Genomic DNA, 21,316 nt, shown 5'->3' on the forward strand with positions numbered 1-21,316 from the left:
TGATATGAGACTGTGAAAATCTCCTTAAGGTGAAAAGGGCTCTGGGGCACCCGGGAATATCCGCACACCCGTGGCCATTCCCCTATAAGGTGGAGAGGACGGCTGGGTCACGCGGGAGCATCAGCACACCCGTGGCCATCCTCTTTAAGACGGAAAGGGCTGCTGGGGTGCCCCGCAATATCTGCACACCCGCGGCCATTGTGGCTGTCCCCCTTTCTGCTCAGTCACCTCTGTGTTCCCGCATTCAGGCTTTGGGACACTCATGAACAGCTCATCCCCTGGGCTGGTGAGGAAGGAGTGGGAGGTTGTTCTGAGGCTCTGTCACTGTCTGCCCTGTCATGAGCTGGGCAAGGCAGTGGCAGTGACCCTGGAGGAGTCTGGTCAGTGAGGGCTCCGGCAGGAAGTGCTGAGGCTTGAGGTGACTCTGCCAGTCGTAACCAAATGTCTTCCCTCTTATTTCCATGATTCCTTCTAGTTCTGCACCTTGCACTGCAGAGTCTCTGTGTATCTATAAATACACATGAGTTACGATACAGGTGTCTCTTTCCCCTCTGTCTGCGGCTGGGCCCAGGGAGTGAAGTGCAAGACCCCCTTACTGCTGGATGCCCACCAGCACGAGGCACTGCCTGCCCTGCTGACGAATGCCTACAGCGAGTCCTGGAAGCCGCCTCCTGAGCACCTGGCCTGTTGACGGTGTATACGGGAGACAACGGAGCTCCCCTTGCCCCACCCTGAGCAGAGACTGGGGAGGCGGCGGCAGCACTGCCCCCATGGTGCATCCTTGGTGCATGGAGGAAAGTCTGTTCATGCTTAAAACACAGCCCATCCTCTCAAAAGCAGGATGACAACCACATTTACTTCTGGAATCTTAAAAAAGGGCCCGTCTCTTTGAGAGAAGAACATGGCATGTATGTGTGTACCTCCTTTGTTTTTTTTTTTTGAGACAGTTTCCCTCTGTCACCCAGGCTGGAGTGCGGTGGTGAGATCTCAGCTCACTGCAAGCTCTGGCTCCCGGGTTCATGCAATTCTCCAGCCTCAGCCTCCCAAGTAGCTGGGACTACAGGCACCCGCCACCACGCCTGGCTAATTGTTTGTATTTTTAGTAGAGACGGGGTTTCACCGTGTTAGCCAGGATGGTCTCGGTTTCCTGACCTCGTGATCTGCCAACCTCGGCCTCCCAAAGTGCTGGGATTATAGGTGTGAGCCACCACGCCGGGCCGTATGTGTGTACCTCTTTACAAGTCTTGCCTGACCTTCGCATTTAAAAATTACTGGAAAACTTAAGGATGTAACTGACAAGAACTTTATAGGTTTCTCCAAGTAAAAATTTGGAAAAGTTAAGTGAACCCATAATGTGTTTTATTTCTATGAGTCCCACACTTGGATTTTTAAATGTGGGCAAAACATCTGTATGTTCTTCAGCCTGATTTCCGTGGAATCGTGAATGAAACGTGCTGAAGTTGCCGTGCGGATTTTGTTATGTGGCGGTGACAAGTGGGGCTGGTCATTAAACAACTGGAGGAACCCTGTCCTTTCTGTGCTCCTGTTGGACACTAGGCACGTGCTTGGGTGTTTTCTGTGTGTGTGGACAAGACGACGACAGAATTTCCAGATTCACACGGTGGTATCTTCTCCCTTTTCTGTTAAAACGTGTCTTCTGCTGCTTCTACATAGACCAAGTGTTTCTTTCTCTCGCCTGTCTACATAAACGCTGTTTAACAAAAACCGTATTGTAGACATGTGAAGCTGAATTCCACATGATCAAGCAGATAGAGATGACTGAGTACACTGTTTTGTGGAAGGAAGGTTTAAAATGATTTTTAGCTTTTTCCCTGAAATAGGGAATACTTTTAACTTTTTCCCTGAGATAGGGAATAATGAAATGGGAAAATAATTAAATTTTCCCATGTAATTGTTAGATTATATTTAATTATTAGATTATTCATGTATTGCAAGGGAAAAAGGAACTAGATCACCCCATGTACCCAAATGAAAATTTAAAGCGTATGGGCGAGTTCATTTGAACTCCTTTAATTTGTTTTTGTTTGTTTGTTTTTGACAGTCTCACTCTGTTTCTCAGGCTGGGTGCAGTAGTGCAATGACAGCTCACTGCAACCCCAACGTTCTAGGCTCAAGTGATTCTCCTGCGTCAGCCTCCCCAACTGCTGGGATTTACAGGCGTTAACCACCACACACAGCTTATCACCTCTTGGAGACTAGCTTTGAGTTTGGGCATTCACTGAACTATATTTTAGTTAATTCTCAAAGTTTGTCACTGTTTATCTTTAATTTGCTAAAAATCTACATGTATTGTAAAATGCGTTACATTTCCTTAGCATTCACGGATTCCCTGTTAGTGGGGCAGAGACACAGAAGGGCAGAAGGCGTTCGGACATCATCAGGGTTGCAGTTGAGTCCTTGCCCCGAACACACTGGAGCTCTGGGCTCTGTGGTCCCACGGGGGTCCTCTGTCCACTGAGGGGGACGGGTTACCTGGAAGGTCCCTCCAGCCTCTGCAATTTTGCCCTTTTCAGGTTAACATCTCATCATTGTCCTGGACAGCACTGCCTTTCGTTCACTGATCCACGAGTGAACAGCTGGTCAGTGGCCAGTGCTGCTTCCTTCAGCTGGGAGGTGGTGATGTGATAACACTTCCGTGGAATTTGGTTCTTGGTGTATTAAGGGTTCAGTTGTATGTTTATTTTTAATCTGCACCTCTGAATTGGTCTTTTGATTGCAAAGAGATTGCTTACTGGATTTGTTTCTGAATATTTGGTGGATAACAGGAGAACCTTGCTTATCTGTGTGTTCATTTAGTGTGTTTTTGCCAGGCATTTATATGGTTGTGTTAGCCCTCAGCCCACTTTCTGTGTGTGGTGGAGTCATTGAAATCATGTATGTGAAGTCTCTCCTCTTTTAAGGCCAGAGGACGTGGGGTGGTGTCTCCCTAAACTAGGGGGAAATGGCATTGTTCTGTCCTCCTCCCTGGGAATGCTGGTGTTTCCAGGTCTCTGAACTTGGCTCCCACACTGGGAGAGTAGCTGTGGCTTCTGGAGCCCGTTTTGTGCGGGACTGACTCCTTCACTTGCTTTATTCCCCACTGTCTTTGCTGCTTGATGACGCAGGGATGAGGGAGTTGGGCCCAGGGGCCTTGCCTGTGCCTGAAGGGCCCGATGCAGAAAACTCCTCATGGGAAGGATGTTCCTTGAGGGCAGCTTTTGGAGTCTTTTCCTACTTTTAACTGAGAAGCAGCTATTCACATGGTTCTATTCTGCTGGTGTGTTTCAAAATAACTGGTGTAGAGTTGTGAAGATGTCCGAGACACCCATGATCCACTCCGGGCCAGTGCAGGACATTGAGCTCAGAATCCTTCAGACCATTCAGATGCCAAAGATTCTTGCTTGGTTATTCTCAAACTTATGAGAATCTAAAACGCGAGCCACGGTATGGATTTTCTCTTGAGCCCCCATGACTTTGCCTTGTATTTTGGGCATGAATGACTTCATCAAGGGGAAAGAATTTGAGGAAGGAGCCTCTGAGGCTAGGAGGGGGTGGGAAGGGGCGGGGGGAAGAGGAGGGAAAAGGAGCTATAGAGGGAGGAGCCAGGCTGGGGCTGGGGCGTCTCCCCATGATGCTCCCCCACCCCTGGCGCGAGGCCCCAGAGACTGACTGATTTTCCCACAGGAAATGTGTATGATTGCATGTCTGTTTTGTGTGCTGGCCATTTGGATTGAGGGAATGTCTGTGTTGTGATTCCTTATTGATTCGAAGGTTGGAAAGGTTTGTGCTCAATACAGGGGTCTCTTGGTGCGATGGGAAAATGTGATCGCAGCCGCCTTCGGGGTGGGGAGAGCCCTCGAGGCCCTCAGTGGTGGCCAGCGTCAGCCTTCGCTTCCCTGGGTGAGCTGCCCTCAGGGTGGGAAGGAAGGTCCTCGGTGGTGGCCGCTGTTGGCCTTCGCCTCCCTGGGTGAGGGCTGCTCCATCCCCGGCTCTCCGACTCCTTGCCTGGCACCTTCCTCGTTGGAGGCCGTGATCCATCAACTTTGTCCACGCGTGTCCTGCAGACTAATGCTGACTGGAGGTTCAGGAGTGGTCAGAAGAGGCCAGAGGAGGCCCTCGTGATGCGAAGCTAAACGTTTAATGATGGCGCTGTTGAGTGCATGAGCCGCGTCAGCCCAAGAGTCTGGGTAAGAGGGAACCCCGCGGGGTGGAGGGAAGACTGGACAGATGGGTGCTTTCCTCGGCCCCTGGGAGCACGGCCAGGTCCACGCTCAGACCTCCTGGTTTCTCCCATATTTCCATCAATAGCAAGGGAAGGACTCGGGGCAGAAGTAGTTCAAGGGCCTCTAAAGACTTATGTAATTGTTAATAGGCCTACTTTTATGCTTTCTTATGTATTAAGAGCAAATCATGATACAAACTCATTTCTGTTTGAAGAAATCTTTGCTGCTCTCATTTTTGTGGCAAGCAACATTGATTCTTTGCTTAGTGAGCGTTAGTGCCCTCCTGCCCAGTGCTGCTGCCTGGCGTGTCCTCGCACACACCTCTGTCCATTGGTCTCCGTTCACCTTTCCGCCTAGAATGGTAGGAGGGGCGCTGGGATCTTAGGGCTAGAAAGAAATTCTGAAGACCACTTTTAGGGGCGGCTTTTAGTCAGGGCTTCCAGAGAGACAGCCAGCCGGGTGTGCGTGTGTCTCCAGGGCGAGGCTTGCTGCAGGGGCTACAGAGTCCAAGAAGCCCCAGGACCCACAGGCTGCAAGCTAGAGTCCTGGGAGGGTGTGGCTTGAAGACTTGAGAAGCGGAGGGTGCGGATCCCACCGTGGTCTGAGGAGCTGAGACCCAGAAGCACGGGCTGCAGAAGACAGATGTCACTGGCCCATCAGCCAGACAGGTGGAGTGAACCCAGTTTTCCCCGCCTTGCTGTTTTACTCGGGCCCTGGGTGGATAGGGTGGTGCCCCCCACGCCGGCGAGGATGGGTCTCCACTCAGTCCAGAGGCAAACATGCATCTCACACAGAAATAATGCAGAACCAGCCATCTGGGCACCCCGGGCACGCTCAGGTTGATGCACAAAACCAACGCCGCGCGTGGCCCTGACATCTGTGTGTTCGCATCACTCCACACACATTGCTCAGTCATCGCCTCGGTGAGTTTGTAAGCTCGTTGTGTGGTTCTGGGGCTTTTTGTCCTTGGTGATGACAGGCTCCCCACTGCCCCAGCTCAAGTATGGAAGGTGATGGCACCAACGGCTCCTTGTTTCTCAGACACTTGAGTGGGTGCTCTGTGCAGCCAGTTTCACCTGCAGCAGCATCTGTTCCCTATGCCGATTCCATTCGGAGTATGTGCCTCCCTTCTGTTGAGGGTGCAGCCTTCTTTCAGGGAAGAACTGTGTCCTGTTCGCCTATATCGCCTGTGGTGTATCTCATGGCTGAATAAGTAGCTATAGGATACCTCGGTGGCTGAATGATAGGTTCATTGGAAGGAAAACTTTATATATTTTTTTCTTTTTGGGATGGAGTTTCACACTCAACGCCCAGGCTGACGTGCAATGGCACGATCTTGGCTCATTGCAAACTCTCCCTCCCGGGTTCAAGTGATTCTCCTCCCTCAGCCTCCCAAGTAACTGGGGCTACAGGCTTCCGCCACCATGCCTGGCTAATTTTCGTATTTTCGTTAGAGAAGGGGTTTCACCATGTTGGCCAGGCTGGTCTTAAACTCTTGACCTCAGGTGATGCGCCCACCTCGGCCACCCAAAGTGCTGGGATTACGGCCATGAGCCCCTGCACCCAGGAACTTAATACCGTTTTTTTTTTTTTTCCTTTAAATCGTAATGGGCTTGTTAAATGCTTACGTTTTTTTTTTTTTTTTTTTTTTTTTAAATTTATTATTATTATACTTTAAGTTCTAGGGTACATGTGCATAATGTGCAGGTTTGTTACATATGTATACGTGTGCCTTGTTGGTGTGCTGCACCCATCAACTCGTCAGCACCCATCAACTCGTCATTTACATCGGGTATAACTCCCAATGCAATCCCTCCCCCCTCCCCCCTCCCCATGATAGGCCCCGGTGTGTGATGTTCCCCTTCCCGAGTCCAAGTGATCTCATTGTTCAGTTCCCACCTATGAGTGAGAACATGCGGTGTTTGGTTTTCTCTTCTTGTGATAGTTTGCTAAGAAGGATGGTTTCCAGCTGCATCCATGTCCCTACAAAGGACACAAACTCATCCTTTTTGATGGCTGCATAGTATTCCATGGTGTATATGTGCCACATTTTCTTAATCCAGTCTGTCACTGATGGACATTTGGGTTGATTCCAAGTCTTTGCTATTGTGAATAGTGCTGCAATAAACATACGTGTGCATGTGTCTTTATAGCAGCATAATTTATAATCCTTTGGGTATATACCCAGTAATGGGATGGCTGGGTCATATGGTACATCTAGTTCTAGATCCTTGAGGAATCGCCATACTGTTTTCCATAATGGTTGAACTGGTTTACAATCCCACCAACAGTATAAAAGTGTTCCTATTTCTCCACATCCTCTCCAGCACCTGTTGTTTCCTGACTTTTTAATGATCGCCATTCTAACTGGTGTGAGATGGTATCTCATTGTGGTTTTGATTTGCATTTCTCTGATGGCCAGTGATGATGAGCATTTTTTCATGTGTCTGTTGGCTGTATGAATGTCTTCTTTTGAGAAATGTCTGTTCATATCCTTTGCCCACTTTTTGATGGGGTTGTTTGTTTTTTCTTGTAAATTTGTTTGAGTTCTTTGTAGGTTCTGGATATTAGCCCTTTGTCAGATGAGTAGATTGCAAAAATTTTCTCCCATTCTGTAGGTTGCCTGTTCACTCTGATGGTAGTTTCTTTTGCTGTGCAGAAGCTCTTTAGTTTAATGAGATCCCATTTGTCAATTTTGGCTTTTGCTGCCGTTGCTTTTGGTGTTTTAGACATGAAATCTTTGCCCATGCCTATGTCCTGAATGGTACTACCTAGGTTTTCCTCTAGGATTTTTATGGTACTAGGTCTAACATTTAAGTCTCTAATCCATCTTGAATTAATTTTCGTATGAAAAAACTGCTTTAAAGTTCATATGGAACCAAAAAAGAGTCCGCATCTCCAAGACAATCCTAAGTCAAAAGGACAAAGCTGGAGGCATCACGCTACCTGACTTCAAACTATACTACAAGGCTACAGTAACCAAAACAGCATGGTACTGGTACCAAAACAGAGATATAGACCAATGGAACAGAACAGAGTCCTCAGAAATAATACCACACATCTACAGCCATCTGATCTTTGACAAACCTGAGAGAAACAAGAAATGGGGAAAGGATTCCCTATTTAATAAATGGTGCTGGGAAAATTGGCTAGCCATAAGTAGAAAGCTGAAACTGGATCCTTTCCTTACTCCTTATACGAAAATTAAATGCTTACGTTAATGTTTATTTTTAAAAATGTTATCTGTGACCTTTCAGCTTTTCATAGCACTTCTCGTGTGAATATTTTAAAAAGGCCCTTTAGTCGTGGGGGAGAAGGAGGTTATCCCTTTCAGCAGAGGGAGATGGAAGAACAGGCCCTGGTGGGTCTGAGCACAGGCAGTCACCCCAGCCTTGGTGCTTGCTTAGGTCTGTTCTCCGTTCATCGTAGCCGCATCCACTCTCATTGTCAGCTTAAAAATAAGCTTTTTCCTCTTTCTAATCGGAACAGTTAGTTTGTTAACCGTCACATTAAGGTATCGAGAATGATGGCTTTCAGGCCTCAGATATGACACAAGTAATAAATGCAGCTGACCCTGAACAACATGGGTTTTGAGCTTCGAAGGATCACTTATGTTAATTTTTTTTCCAACCAAACCCTTACTGAAAAAACCTGGCTTTGTGGAGGGCCGACGTTTCCTACATGTGCTTCCATAGGGTGGCCGTGGGGTCCTGTGGATACGTAGATTTGGGTAAACTCGGGCATGTTCTGGAATCCATGTCCTTGTGTATACAGAGGGACAATTGCAGCTTTTTAGAAGTTTGTGTCCTGCCTTGTCCTAAAAAGGTTCCAAGGTGGATGCAAAATTATTTCATTCCTTTGGTTTTCTTGGTGGGATATTGATGTTTATTCTTCAGTGTCTAATATCCTGAGTGAACAGAGTTACCGCTTCAGGAACAAAGCCAGTCTGGAGACACATATTGAGATATCCACCTTTTCTTCATGGTTTCACAAAAGGCCATGATCATATTTTATTCAGTTGAACTGTAGGAAACTGCCAATATTTGCTGTTTTTGGCCTATAAAATGGCAAGTTCGTACGATATTAAAAACAAAGGCTTCCTGGATGGGGAAAATAGGAATCGGTAAGAACCTGAAGTTCTCTGTCATGGCCTCTGAGTCACAGGTAAATAAACCTGCGTGAGGGGGAGTTGACTGTACAGTATTTTCCTTCTGTTTTGATACTGTCAGAAAAAGGTCAGTTCCAATGTGTTGGGTCCCTTTGCCTCAGCTTTGCTGCAGAAGGGACTTGCCATTATACCTCTTGTTCCCAGTGCCCAGGAGGCTGATGCCACATAGAAGACCTGCAGGTCGGTGGATGTGAAACAGGCATCGGACACGCTGTGCACCTTGGGACGCATCTGAGAAGTGTGTGCTTGCAGCAGATCTGAGGTGAGGGCGTGTTCCATCTCCTCTCCCTTCTCTGGCTTTGCAGGCCTTTGAAGTTGGTTCTGGAAAGTGAAATTAGTTAATGCTGATTTAAGCTCCAGGTCAAAGCCTGGGGGCCGAAGAGACCCGCCCTTCACTAGGGGTGTGAAGCATTGGGCCCTCCCATCAGGAGGCAGCAGGGACTCGAGAAAGCCCCACATGCCCTCCAGTTCCCTTATGTTGAAATTTTTTGTACTCGGCCATGCCGGGTCATTTTGGGAGGTGAGTAGGGGATTCACATGGGGGTGTGCAGTATTCTTAGGTGTCAGGTGCGAGAGTTGAATTTGTAGAAGCTGTGCAGATAGGAAAGGGCCTGGCAGGGAGTGCTGTTTACACGGAGCCGATTTAACGCGAGGTCTGTGCTCTGCCTGGGTCCGTGTCTGACCGGTGTCTCCCAGTCTGCAACAGGACGTTGACGTGACTTGGCGCCATCGTCCCACTCTGTGTAGACGTCTGAGGATCTGTGCGCCGCTGCTCTGTGAGAATGCGTTGTGATAATGAACTGAGAAACAGTGAACAAACCCTGAATTGGTTAGCACTGGTTCCACGGCCACTTCTGCCGTGGTTGGAGTCATTCATAATAAAGTGTGCTGGACTCCTATGCAGAGCTCTGAATTTCAGAGGCCCTTTAACTCGGCAGCTAACCAGCTGCTTCCTTCAGAAGACATTTGAGTCCCCTTTACCTGCCAGGGTGACCCTGGGAGTTTGAAGATGAGTGAGACAAGCCTTCCCTGTCTTGTGGATTTTACTGTCCAGTGGGGAGACAGATGTGGATGGTGAAGGAGGCCCTATCAGAGGTCATCGCATGTCAGTTTTATTTCTTCAGCACTTGCTGTGTTCAGGCGGTGCCCCGGGCCATGTGCAGAGCATCTGTGGGCCCTGCCCTTGGCATCCCAGGCACAGCTAGCATCTGCGCCATCTTCATACTTGGCCTGAGTTTTGGGGAAGTACTGAGGATGGCTTCTGCCTTTGCTGGAGAGAGTTGGAAGTCAGGGCAGCCCTCCACAAGGAGATGATCGCCAGCTGATTCCTCAAGAAAGAGAGGTGGTCCCCACATGGGTAGAGCAGGGCAGCATGTACAGACCTGGGTGTGGGTCTGGGGCATGTGCATCTGAGTGGGGTCTGCTGGGAGACAGCAGGGGTGAGGTGTGAAGGCAGTTGGAATTTACAGGATAAATTATCACTAAGGTGATGCCTGGAAAACATAAAATGGGGACTCTCTGGGGTAAACGTGGACTTAGGGTGACCCTGGGCGTGGGTGTTTTCAGGCTCTGAAGGCAGAGATTTAGGAAATTGGGGCAGAGCTGAGCCCCAGACGAGGATGAAGACCACCCTTGGGATGTTAAATGAGACAGGGGTGGAAACCCAGTGAATGTCCTGGGGGGTCAGTCCAGCAGGCAGGCAGCAGAGGAGACCGGTGTCCTCAAAGGCCCCTTGGGCCTGTCTCTGAAAGTGCTGGAATGACAGGCATGAGCCACTGCTCCCTGCTGATACTTTTAAAATTTCTAAGCTAGTCTCTCTCATACCCACTCCCGTATTTTTTTAAAAAAACCAGGTTTATGGCTATATTTTTTCCAAGGGAACCAAACAGTTACCTGTTTGAAGTACAAATAACACCGTGTTTAAAAACCGAAAATGCCACTTTGCATAGAAGTTTCCAAATACCCAGTTGGTTTGAGCCTTGCATTGCAGTGTCACTACCTGCTCTTAAATTTCTACACGATGTATAGATAGCGAGGCAGGGACGGCTTGTACATCTTCAGGTTTCAATTCTACTACCTTGGGCTATATTTTCATTTATTTTGGCACAACTGTGGGTGTGGCAAGCAATGCCAGGGTATTTATTTTGAAGCGTGTCCAATAACAGTTGGGAAGATTTTCACATTTTTAGAATTTTCATAGTAATAGTTATAATTTACAAAGAATTTAAAATTGTGTAGTCATTATTTTGCTTTTTTCTAGATGCGCCCCGAAACAGGGTTGCTAACTATCATTCTACATCACAGGACTAATAACAGTACCCTTTTGGAGCAGATGCCTGTAATCGAGGAATTCTGCCTAGTCGGTTCACTTTAAGCGTGTTTAAAAGGTTTTCTTTATCCTAGTTGGCACCTGTGGCTATAGTTTGTTTTCACTGCTGAAGAATATTCCACGATGGAAGCCGTAATTCATCTGTTTTTCATATCGGTGGACATTTGGATTATTTTGGGAGGGTGTGTATGTCTATTCAGCCTTCATTTTTTTCAGGATTTTTTGTAGAAGATAATGTAACAGTGTAACATCCTCTGCTAGGGAACCAACACGAACTCTGATTACAGCCACACTGACTCTCACACATACTCTCAGGCCTTGTTACCAACACACAGAACCATTTTCTTAAGTTGAAACCCAGTAGCAGAACCTGAAGCCATGTGAACGGTTCCTCCGATCTTACACTTGGAATTCACTTTTTATTACTATGTCTGCTAATTAGGAAGCATATCAATTATACAGAAATCTGAGAATGTAAAATTATACGTTTATAACAGAAAAACCTTATTTAATAGCCCAGAACACATGGCTATGTTTTTCCCTCATGCCCCACCACTGTTTTCTTTGCTTGAAATGGGAAATGACACTTGAATGCGGTTTTCTAGCCACTGTTAGACTGGCATAGTTCTTCAGAGACAGAGGATGTAAAGCACATGGAGAATTTGTTTGTGGAATGTGATTTCCCGGTCGCCTCATTCAGGCTGCCGCCGCCTTCCCCTGTGGCCGCCTGCATCGTGGGACGTCTGAGAAGGTCCCTGTTTCATCCTCTGGAAATTCTGAAAAGGAAGGAGAGGAGGAGGGGCATGCAGGGTGTGGTGCATTTGTGTTGGTCCTTCCAGCTTTTATTTGGAGTCTCGGCTACCTTGGTGGTTCCTGCCTTTATGTCCCTAGCTCGTGGCTTCGTCCTTGTGTCTAACTCACAGGCAGACAGATGGAAAGGGAAGTTGTATTCAGCCAAACAGCTTGATCTTATTCTCAAGGCTTAAATCGACTGGGTATTTGGAGACTTCTGTGCAAATGGGCATTTTTGGTTTTTAAACACCATGTCTTATTTGTACTTGAAATGGGGTAACTGGTTCTCTTGGAAAAAATATAGGCATAAAGCTGGTTCTTTAAAAAAAAAAAAAAAAAAAAAAAAAAAAAAAAAAAAAGGGAGTGGGTGTGAGAGAGAGTGGCTTAGAAATTACACCAGTAATGGTCGGGAGTGGTGGCTTATGCCTGTAATTCCAGCACTTTGAGAGAAGGAGGCAGGTGGATCCCCTGAGGTTAGGAGTTCGAGACCAGCCTGGTGAACATGGTGAAACCCCGTCTGTACTGAAAATATGAAAATTAGCCGGGCATGGTGGCAGGCACCTGTAATCCCAGCTACTTGGGAGGCTGAGGCAGGAGAATCACTTGTACCCAGGAGGCAGAGGTTGCAGGGAGCCAAGATCGCACCACTGCACTCCACCCTGGGCGACAGAGCAGAAACTCCATCTCAAAATAGAAAAAAAAACAAAAAACTAAACAAAACAAAAACCCGGTAATGAAAACCTGATTGCATCATCTGTGATGGAGATGGCGGATTATTTCATTTTTAGTGACAGGATGAATTGGATATGTTTGCAGTATTGATTTGACAAGGGAAATGGTGAGAACCAAATGTGCCGCTCAGCTTGGGCCTCACCGTTGGCAGAAGACCGTGGCGGGCAACAGACTGGAGACTCGGAGACCGAGGGGAGAATTCTCACGCCTTGACGCTGGTGCAGTGTGTGCTTCTGGACTCCTGCTGGAGGGAGCTGCCCCTTTGCCTTGCAGGCTTTGGTGCAGTGGAGACCTTAGGACCTGCCCCTCCTGGCACACCTGTGGGTGTGGCGAGCAGTGCCAGGGCTGAGGCACAGGTGCTGAGCCCGGAACGTGGGACAGGAGAGGCTGCACACGCCGGCAGGCGTCTGCTCCAGCAGCCGGGGGTTTCCGCAAGGGGGCGGGGCGTTGGTTTTCCTCCTTGAATTTGGGTAGAGAGGGTGTCGTGGGGTGCTGTGTCTGCACTTGTGTTGCTCTGAGGTCAAGTTGTGGCCCGAGTCCCTGTCCCTCTGCCAAAGTGAGGGTTTGCCCATTTTCAGGTCAGATTTCCCTTGGGTCCGGGTCTCTAGGAGTGGGGCGCATTCCAAGGGGGCGTGAGCACGGTGGACGCTCGTGGGACTCTTCCTCTCCCCTCAGCTCCTGGGCTGTGTGTGAAGAGCTGCCCAGCGGAATCACCCTCCTGCCTGGTGTTTCATTCACCAGAAATCGTTCTCACTGTGGACTCTTGAGTGAAATGTAATCCAGGAATGGAACGTGCTGTTGCTAGATGCCACACACAGCATCAGGAGCTTAGTTGGGGATTATATGATCTTACCCCACACCTTAAAAGTAAAGACTATGGTTGTTAGGTCTCTGAGCCCAAGCAAAGCCATTGCGTCGCCTGTGACTTGCACGTATATACGCCCAGATGGCCTGAAGTAACTGAAGAATCACAAAAGTGCAAATGCCTTGCCTGGACTTAACTGATAACATTCTACCAGAAATAAGTGAAAATGGCCGGTCCTTGCCTTAAGCGATGATTTTTTTTGTGTGTGTGAAATTCCTTTTCCTGGCTCATCCTGGCTCAAAAAGCTCCCCCACTGAGCACTTTGTGACCCCCACTCCTGCCCGCCAGAGAACAACCCCCATTTGACTGTAATATTCCTTTACCTATCCAAATCCTATAAAACGGCCCCACACTTAGCTCCCTTCGCTGACTCTTTGGACTCAGCCCGCCTGCACCCAGGTGAAATAAACAGCCATGTTGCGCTCACAAACCCTGTTTGGTGGTCTCTTCACACGGGCGTGCATGACAATAGTTAAGGGGATATTGAAGTCTTTGGCAGCTCCAAGAGCTTTTTCAGTTTGTGTCGGGCCATTGTAGGCAGAAGGAAATGCTTGCTTAGAGAATCTTACAGAAATGTTTGGTGCAGTGCCATTAACTCGTGGAATAAATGTGTAACTTTCCATGGCAGACCTCTGGAAAGAGACGCACTTTGAGTGCACCCTGGCCTGCTTGCTACAAGAATCGGCCGTGTCACCCCGCTGTCCGTGGGTCTGCAGGTGTGCGTGGTCCATTGCCCTGCACTGTGGCCATGGAAGGGAAGATGATCTGGAATGCTGGCGACAGTTATCGGTGCGTGTTGATGTGTGCTGCTTTCTACAGGGGAGAACATTTCTGTTTAATAAACATCTCATCACGATGATGACTGCAAGATATTTGAGTCTCATTCAATAGTGTTTCTGGGTTCCTTCTGTTTTTAATCTGCTTTCTAGCACTAGGCAAGTGAAGACATGGAAAGTAAAAACCCATGGAACTTGTAGAGACATGGTGTTGTGTAGGAGCAGACTGTAGCCTCTGGCTCTGTTTAAAGATTGTAGTAAACCTCTTACCTGGCAGAGTCAGGGTGTAAATTATCTTGTTTAATCGAAATGTGTATGAGTCAAAGCTGGCGCCTGCATTGTTGATGAAATACCAGATTTTAAGGGAACATGTCAATGTGCCGTAAGATACCAACAAAGTTCCTCACTGAGGTTCGGCGCGGGTTCGGAGGAGCTGGGCCTTAGGTCACCAGGGTCGTCTCTGGGAGCAGATGCTCAGTGTGGGCATTAGTCACTTAGCCTTTCCAGAGCCGAGGAGCAGCTCTCTGTGGTGGTTTTTGGAACCTGTATTTTGAGTCAGTTTGTCCCACTTGACTCGAAGTTGCCGCGCGATTTCAGACCTTTGCCTCCACCGTGCGCTCGTTTTCTTGTCCCCTGATAACTGCCTCGGTTGCCCCGGCCTGACATTTGAGCCTCGTCGTTCATGGACACAGGTTCCGTGGTGGGGCAAAGGCCGCGACTCCGGCTTGCACAGTTCTGTGACTCTCACCATGGCTTATCACATCACTCCCGGGATCTCCCGTTTAGAGGAAGAGTGTCCCTTTCCTGCAGGCCCTGTGTGGTGTGGAAACCACCCCTACCTACCTTTCTCCTGTTTGAACTGTACCGTGAAGCTGTATCTGTTCTAGTCAACCGTCAGAATTTAAGGAACAGTGATTTATGTAACTTATCACACGCTTCTGAGCAATTCTTTATGAATTTCATTCTGTTGTGAAATTATTGCCGTTTTCATGGCTATGCTGGTCTCACGTTGTGGCCCTTGAAATGAATTCCCTTCCCCATTGTGTGTTAAGGTTGTGCCTGGGAGCTGTTGAGGCCTCACCTCTGCTTAGGGCAGTGGCTTTGCTCTCCTGACAACAGGAAGAATCTTATTTAGAGCACTTCTAATGTAGTTTTTGCTTCCAGACAGAGTTACTTTTTTTCACAGAGACAGCCACTAAAGTCATAAATTATGCTCAGGATGCACACACAGGGGTCAGCTGACAGAATGGAGTCCAGAACAGATCCAAAGATGCAAAAGCAGTTCAGTGGAATTTGAGTCTTTTCAACAAATGGTGCTGGAATTATGGGACAGCCGTATGCAAAAGAGTGAAAACAGGGAGTAATTTCTGTATGAAAATTAAGGTGGATCATAGCCCTGAATGTAAAATACCAAACTACAAAACCTGCAGAAGAAAGGGAAATTGTGGAGACCTAGGGTGAGAGCTCTTAGCCATACCATGATCCATAATCAAGGAAGAAAACAAGTAGGTAAGACTCATCAAAATTAAACTTCTAATATAAAAGACACCCCTAGGGAATTGAAGAGACACATTTTCAATAGATGGGGAGAAGATGTCTACGAACCATGCAGCCGGCAAAGGACTCGTATCCAGAATGCACAGGACTCCCACGGCTCATGACAGAGAACAAACCACCTGACTTAAAAGCGGAAGAGACCTGAACAGATGCTTCGCTGAGAAGGACGGGAGGATGGCCCGAAAGCATCTGAAATGACCTTCAGCATGACTGGTTGCACCGAGATGTGCACCGAAGCCGCAGTGAATTTGTTCACACCCCTGCTGGAGCGCCTGACTAAGGTCTTCTGACAGCCCCAGGTGCTGGTGAGGACCGGCAGTCGGGACTCCTGTGCGATGCTGGGGTTCAGCATGGCCCGAAAGCATCTGAAATGACCTTCAGCATGACTGGTGGCACCGAGATGTGCACCGAAGCCGCAGTGAATTTGTTCACACCCCTGCTGGAGCGCCTGACTAAGGTCTTCCGACAGCCCCAGGTGCTGGTGAGGACCGGCAGTCGGGACTCCTGTGCGATGCTGGGGTTCAGCACGGTGCAGACAGCTTGGCGGTTTCTTACAAAACTGAACTCACACAAATGTGGGTCCCAGTGACCCCAATCCTGGGTATTTACCCTAGAGAAACAGAATCTGATGTTTAAGAAAAACTGTGCCCAGATGTTAATAGCGCTGTCTATGGTTGTCCAAAACAGGTTACAATGTGCCACAGCCATATGTGGAATAATAAATACCCAGCAGCCCCGAGGCCTGGCTGTTGATCACAGGACACCCTGGGTGCACCTCCAAGCACGATGCCCAGGAAATTGTCATTTTGCGAGTGTTTTGCCACAACGCTCGCAAAAGATAGACCCGAGTCATGGGAGGACACGGAGAGGGTGGTTGCTGAGAATGGGAGGGTATGCTTATGAGGCCCCGTGAGTGGGTTTGGGGCTGTTGGACTGTTCTGCTTGTGTGATGATGATTATGGGAATATTGTGCCGAAATTCACAGAACTGAACACTGTCCACTTTACAGTAATTTTTAAAAAGTGGTAATATGCTCATTTTCGGTACTGTTTTTAATGGAAGATGGAGTTTGCAGATGATTTGTCAGGGCAAGCCTGTTTCAAGAGTTTGTAGACAATTCGTTAGGGGCCTGTCCCAGGGCCCTTGGGTTGGGTTGGGTTGGGTTGGGTTGGGTTGGGTTGGGTTGGGTTGGAAAAGCCTTCTCTGTTGTGGGCAGTAGTACGGGGCATGGAAAGGATATTGCCAAGGAAACATGTAGAATCCTTTGAGGAAACGTGTATTTCTAACTTGCTATAAGATAGAATTGGAAATTGTAATGGTTTTGTTTTCTAGAGTCTTGGTAGAATAGGGAAGACAGTGTAATAAAAGCTAATTTTGAAATGAAGAATTTTCAAGATTTTCAACAGCAATTGCTCTAGGAAGTCACCCTGGAAATGTTTTTAAAGATGTTCAATAGCAATAGCTTTAGGAAGAGTCACCCTGGAGTTGCTTCTTGAGCATTGGTTTCCTGGCTGTATCTTCCAACTTTCATTTTTAAGTTTTGCTGTGAGTTGGGGATGTGTGGGAATAGCCATCCCGGCCCTGCAGGGGGGTGCATGTGCCCCGAGGCCTGAGGCACTGTTTCAACCTAGCTTGCAACATGGGGACTCTTGTCAGTGGCTGGAGTAAGAGTACCAGCCTGGCAGGCTGGGGGGAGCCCCAGGGTGGTCTGGGCACTGTCCTCCCTGCCTGCAGGATGGCAGCTGGAGGAGCTCGAAGGCTGCCTGCCTCGTGGCTGTCAGCGCAGCAGCCCCTCCTGGCCCTGGAGCAATCTTTGGGTCCATGAGTCTCTGCACCGGGACTTGCCTCCTGGGACCTCCGCCACTGTCCTGAGGGCCCTGGTGCCACTTTCCCGGTGGGACCCAAGCCTCAGGCAGCTGCGACCCCAGATTCGGTTGCTTTCCCTGCCGTCTCATTGCAGCACGAGTGCTCATCTCACTCAATGTAGAACCTCAGGTTCCTTCAAGATCCCCAGAGATGGAATCTCCCAATTTAACAAGATAGTTGGTGACAAGATTTGAGCGGCACTGATTTAACTCAGCTTCCAGAGTTTAAGTTCCCAAGACATAGTCCTGCTCCTTCCCTGGCCTCATCCTGTGTGGCTGGTGTGGATGCGGGGTTTCCGGAGGGTGGGGCTGTGGCAGGTCAGCAGCCAGGGGGATGGCTCATTATTGATCGCTCAATGCATTGAGGATAACTAGGATTAATGACCTTTATAGGGCTGTAGGTTTGGAGTATATATATATGTGTGTGTATATATATATACATATTTAAACGAGGTGGACACGGTTATCACTGCATTTTTCTGACATGAAACTTGGAGAGCAGAGGGTTTAGGAAACTCCTGAAGCCACACTGTCAGCGGGACTTGGGCGGTCTGGCCTTAGACCCTGCACTGTTTGCCCCTCACCACGCTGTCGGCAGACCCGGGTGGTCTGGCCTTAGAACTCACGCTGGTCGCCCCTCCCTGCCACGTTGTGGGGTTTTTCCTGCTTCTGGGCAGCATTTGATAGCTTGTGAAACAAGACAAAGACTTACTATGAGTGGATTTGCCATTATCTGAGATCCAGAACGTTTCCTGGACCTGGCGTTGCCGATGTCACGTAAGGGAAGGTAAAAACATTTTCATTGTGGTCACTGGGGCTCCTGAAATGGTATTTTTCCCAGTGAAAGTTTACTCACAAAAATCTTTTAACTCAATACTATGTGAACAGGAAGAAATGTGTTGGGCTCTAGTTAAATGTCTCAGAGCCACAGAAGTAAATGAGGGCACCTTCCGAGCACAGCCTCCCGGAAGAGGCCAAGGACGTTTGTCTGGAGGGTTTGCCATGAAGCAGGACTTGGGCAGGGCTGGTCTGCCTAGGGAGGCGTCTGCCATGATGTAGGTTAGTTGAAGTAGTTGACGGGTGGTGGCTTGAGGTCGGTGGTCCCCGAGGAAGCCCCTACCAAGGTCGGTTTCCGTGGGATGGAAAACTGCCGTTCAGTGGCTGTAATCTTGGCTTCACGGGTCTGAGATACAATCCTGCCCTCGTATACTTGGATCCCAGCCAGGTCAGATGGCCCTGAAAGGACATTCGGACTGTGATGGCTGCACCCATTCTCAGCATCTGTAGGGTCTCCTATGTATGTGTGTGTTTCCATTTTCTTTCAGCACAATTTCTCGCAGTGAAGTCGTGAGAAATAGAAGGAAAGGTGGAATGAAGATGTGATTGAGGAAAGTGTGGTGTGGTCTTCGACCTTATTTTGCCTTGATTGGTGCTCAAGAACTCCACCTGACCTCAGAGCTGAGCGTTTCTGCCAGGAAGTCCTGCCTTTTATCCTACCTCGAGGCCTGTTGAGACACTCCAAGAAGCTTCGTTAACCAATTGCCTTTTCCTTTTACAGCAGTTGGATATATTTGCAGCAAAACAAAGGAATAACCCCCAATATGGTGATTAAATGCATTTAAGTATAGATAGCATTCAGTCTTGAAGGGCCTGGGATTTTAATCATCTTTGGGTCATGTAACAAGTGGTGTTGGTGATTAAAATCTCCTGACAGCTTTGTTCTGCCACGTTCCTCAGTTTTGAATGATGATCTTCCTGGTGTTGTACCTTGGGAGGGGCGTTTGTGTCAGTAGAGAGCAGAGTAGTGGTTCCCAGAGGCTGCGAAAGGACAGAGGTGAGGCCCCTGAAGGACACTGGTCTTCCTGGTTTAGGGGTTTGGGGCTCTGCCACCTTCCTGTGTCCGTGTAAATTATACCCAGGATCATTTTCACTCGCCCCACTTTAGTTGAGTATTGGAGCTTCAGGATATGTGTGTGCCCACGTCACCTGGGCCGTGATCCTGGAGTTGGGTGAGACTGATTCCCAGGTTTATAGAATTACTCTGGGATTATTGAAAACAGAAGCACTTGAGGCATTCATAATGCTATTTCCTGAACGTAATTTATGTTCAGTTCTTCAGAAACATTTATCTGAGGAAGCATCTATAATTTTTGTTTTCTGCCACTCAGTGCTAGAAAGAATTGTGCAACACTCAAGTGAGTGGCATTATTCCTCTCCCTCCACCATGCAAGCAAGATTAAAGGTACCTCTGGCTCCCCTCAATCTTCTCATCTGCAGGGTGCCTGGCATGGCAGTGTGCTGCCTTCCGTCTTCTTTTTGGGGAGAATTAGTTGTGTTTGTGTGTACTGCCCAGCTCAGCCTCGTGCAGTTGTGTGGGTGAGGAGCTTGGATGCTAGGTGACCCTCCCAGGCCTGCCTCCCACCTCCCTAGGCCTTGTTCTAAACTGACAGATAAACAGTGTGTTTTGGAAGAGGACAGCAGCAGGGCAGGAGAGAGTTTGTTCAGACTTTCTCCTTGCACTGACGTTTGAGCCTTCATCCAGCCTGGGCACTTCTACAGAGCTGCGTTTGTGTGTTGCAAACCATTCCCTCCCAGTAACCGTGCTTTCAGAGGTTTGGAAATGTGACATAACTCATCTTCAATTTAAAGCGTACTATCAAATTTTAGTGTTGAAACTGATGTATTTTATGGCCTTTATTTGATTTCTCTTGATTTTTTTTCCCATATGAGACAGGGCATCTTAAGGGACACAGCCTGGTGTTGGCCGCCTTTCCTAAGGATGGAAGTGAATTCTGAAAGCCCTTTATGTAGGCAGCGAAGGCCTCTTTTATTTTGGCCTAGTCAGGTATATAATTCTTTTTCTCTTTGGTTTTTTTGAGACAGGCAAAAAAACCTTTTTGTTGCCCAGGCAGTGGTGTGAGCACAGCTTACTACAGCCTCAACCTCCCAGGCTCAAGTGATCTTCCTGCCTCAGTCTCCTGAGTAGCCAGGACCCACAGGCACATGTTCCACGTGTCCCCATGCCTGACTTAGTTTTGTATTTTTTGTAGAGATGGAGTTTTGCAATGTTGCCCAGGCTGGACTTGAACTCCTGGACTTAAGCAGTCCAGCTCTCTCAGCCACCCAAAGTACTGAGATCACAGGCATGAGCCACCGTGCCTGGCCAAGTGTGTTTCTAATTTCAAAATTAAGAGGACACCCATCCAGTTAATTACATCTCTATTGGAACATGCTGCTTATAGTGCATTAGGAAAAATCATCCAGAACTTGGAAAAGGAGCTGGACAGACACAGCCCTTCGAGGTTGTCTGATGAACCCCTGGGGTCTTTAACTATCTGGAGGGATGTACCATGTCAGACTCACTGTTAACCGGCTGAAGCCCAGGTTTCATGAGGTTATGTGTCAGCTTGTAGTACTTTCTCTGGCAGAGATGCGAGTGACTTCTGCTCAGTGACAGGCTCATCTCAGGGACTTCATGGCCTGAGGGACGGCAGCCTGTTTGAGCTGATCACGCAATCTCGCACTACCCTTATTTTCTGAAACGCCTATGAGTGACTTCTCACACGGTCTTTGAAGCGGCTTCATGCCCGCGCTCCTTGGTAATGATCGAATGCTTTTTTTGACCCCTCATCCCTTTCTTTGGGGTGTTCCAGTCTCAGTTCTCATGATGTGTTCTGCTTCTGCAGGAATTTCTGAAGCTGCTGAGTGTAGAAAGCACTGAGGAGGCTGTGCTCCCACCCCTGTGAGCCTTCCAGGCGTCATCCTCTCCCCTTGGCGAGGCAGCGTCCATGACACACCGAGGAGGCTGTGCTCCTGTCCCCCGTGAGCTTTCCAGGCATCCTCGTCTCCCCTCCAGGAGGACAGGAGGAACCTTTCAAACCCTTCTTAAACTTGTTTTCATGTCTTTGTTTTAACAGTTTTCTTTGCATCATCTCCCTTATCCAGAAGTGAGGGTGAACGCTGAGTTATTCACGGGAGTCAAGAAACCACACGCAGCCCAAAGTGACGT

At 48.3% G+C, this 21,316-nt stretch overlaps 1 long non-coding RNA gene across 2 annotated transcripts in view; it reads left to right on the plus strand.

Annotated features, from left to right (window-relative positions):
- The window catches only part of LOC135968583 (uncharacterized), a 31,630-nt gene extending 17,665 nt beyond the window's left edge, over positions 1-13,965 (plus strand). The window contains exons 2-3 of one of the 2 annotated variants that reach the window (XR_010583481.2): positions 8,536-8,653; positions 12,329-13,965. This is a non-coding gene — a long non-coding RNA (uncharacterized lncRNA). Of the gene's footprint in view, positions 1-4,064; positions 4,188-4,700; positions 6,369-8,535; positions 8,654-12,328 lie in introns of those variants that run through there. The other variant, XR_010583482.2, reaches the window with a different exon arrangement.
- The last annotated feature ends 7,351 nt before the right edge of the window (positions 13,966-21,316 follow it).

This window comes from Macaca fascicularis, chromosome 19 (assembly GCF_037993035.2).
Source record: "Macaca fascicularis isolate 582-1 chromosome 19, T2T-MFA8v1.1".
Lineage (NCBI taxonomy): Eukaryota > Metazoa > Chordata > Mammalia > Primates > Cercopithecidae > Macaca > Macaca fascicularis.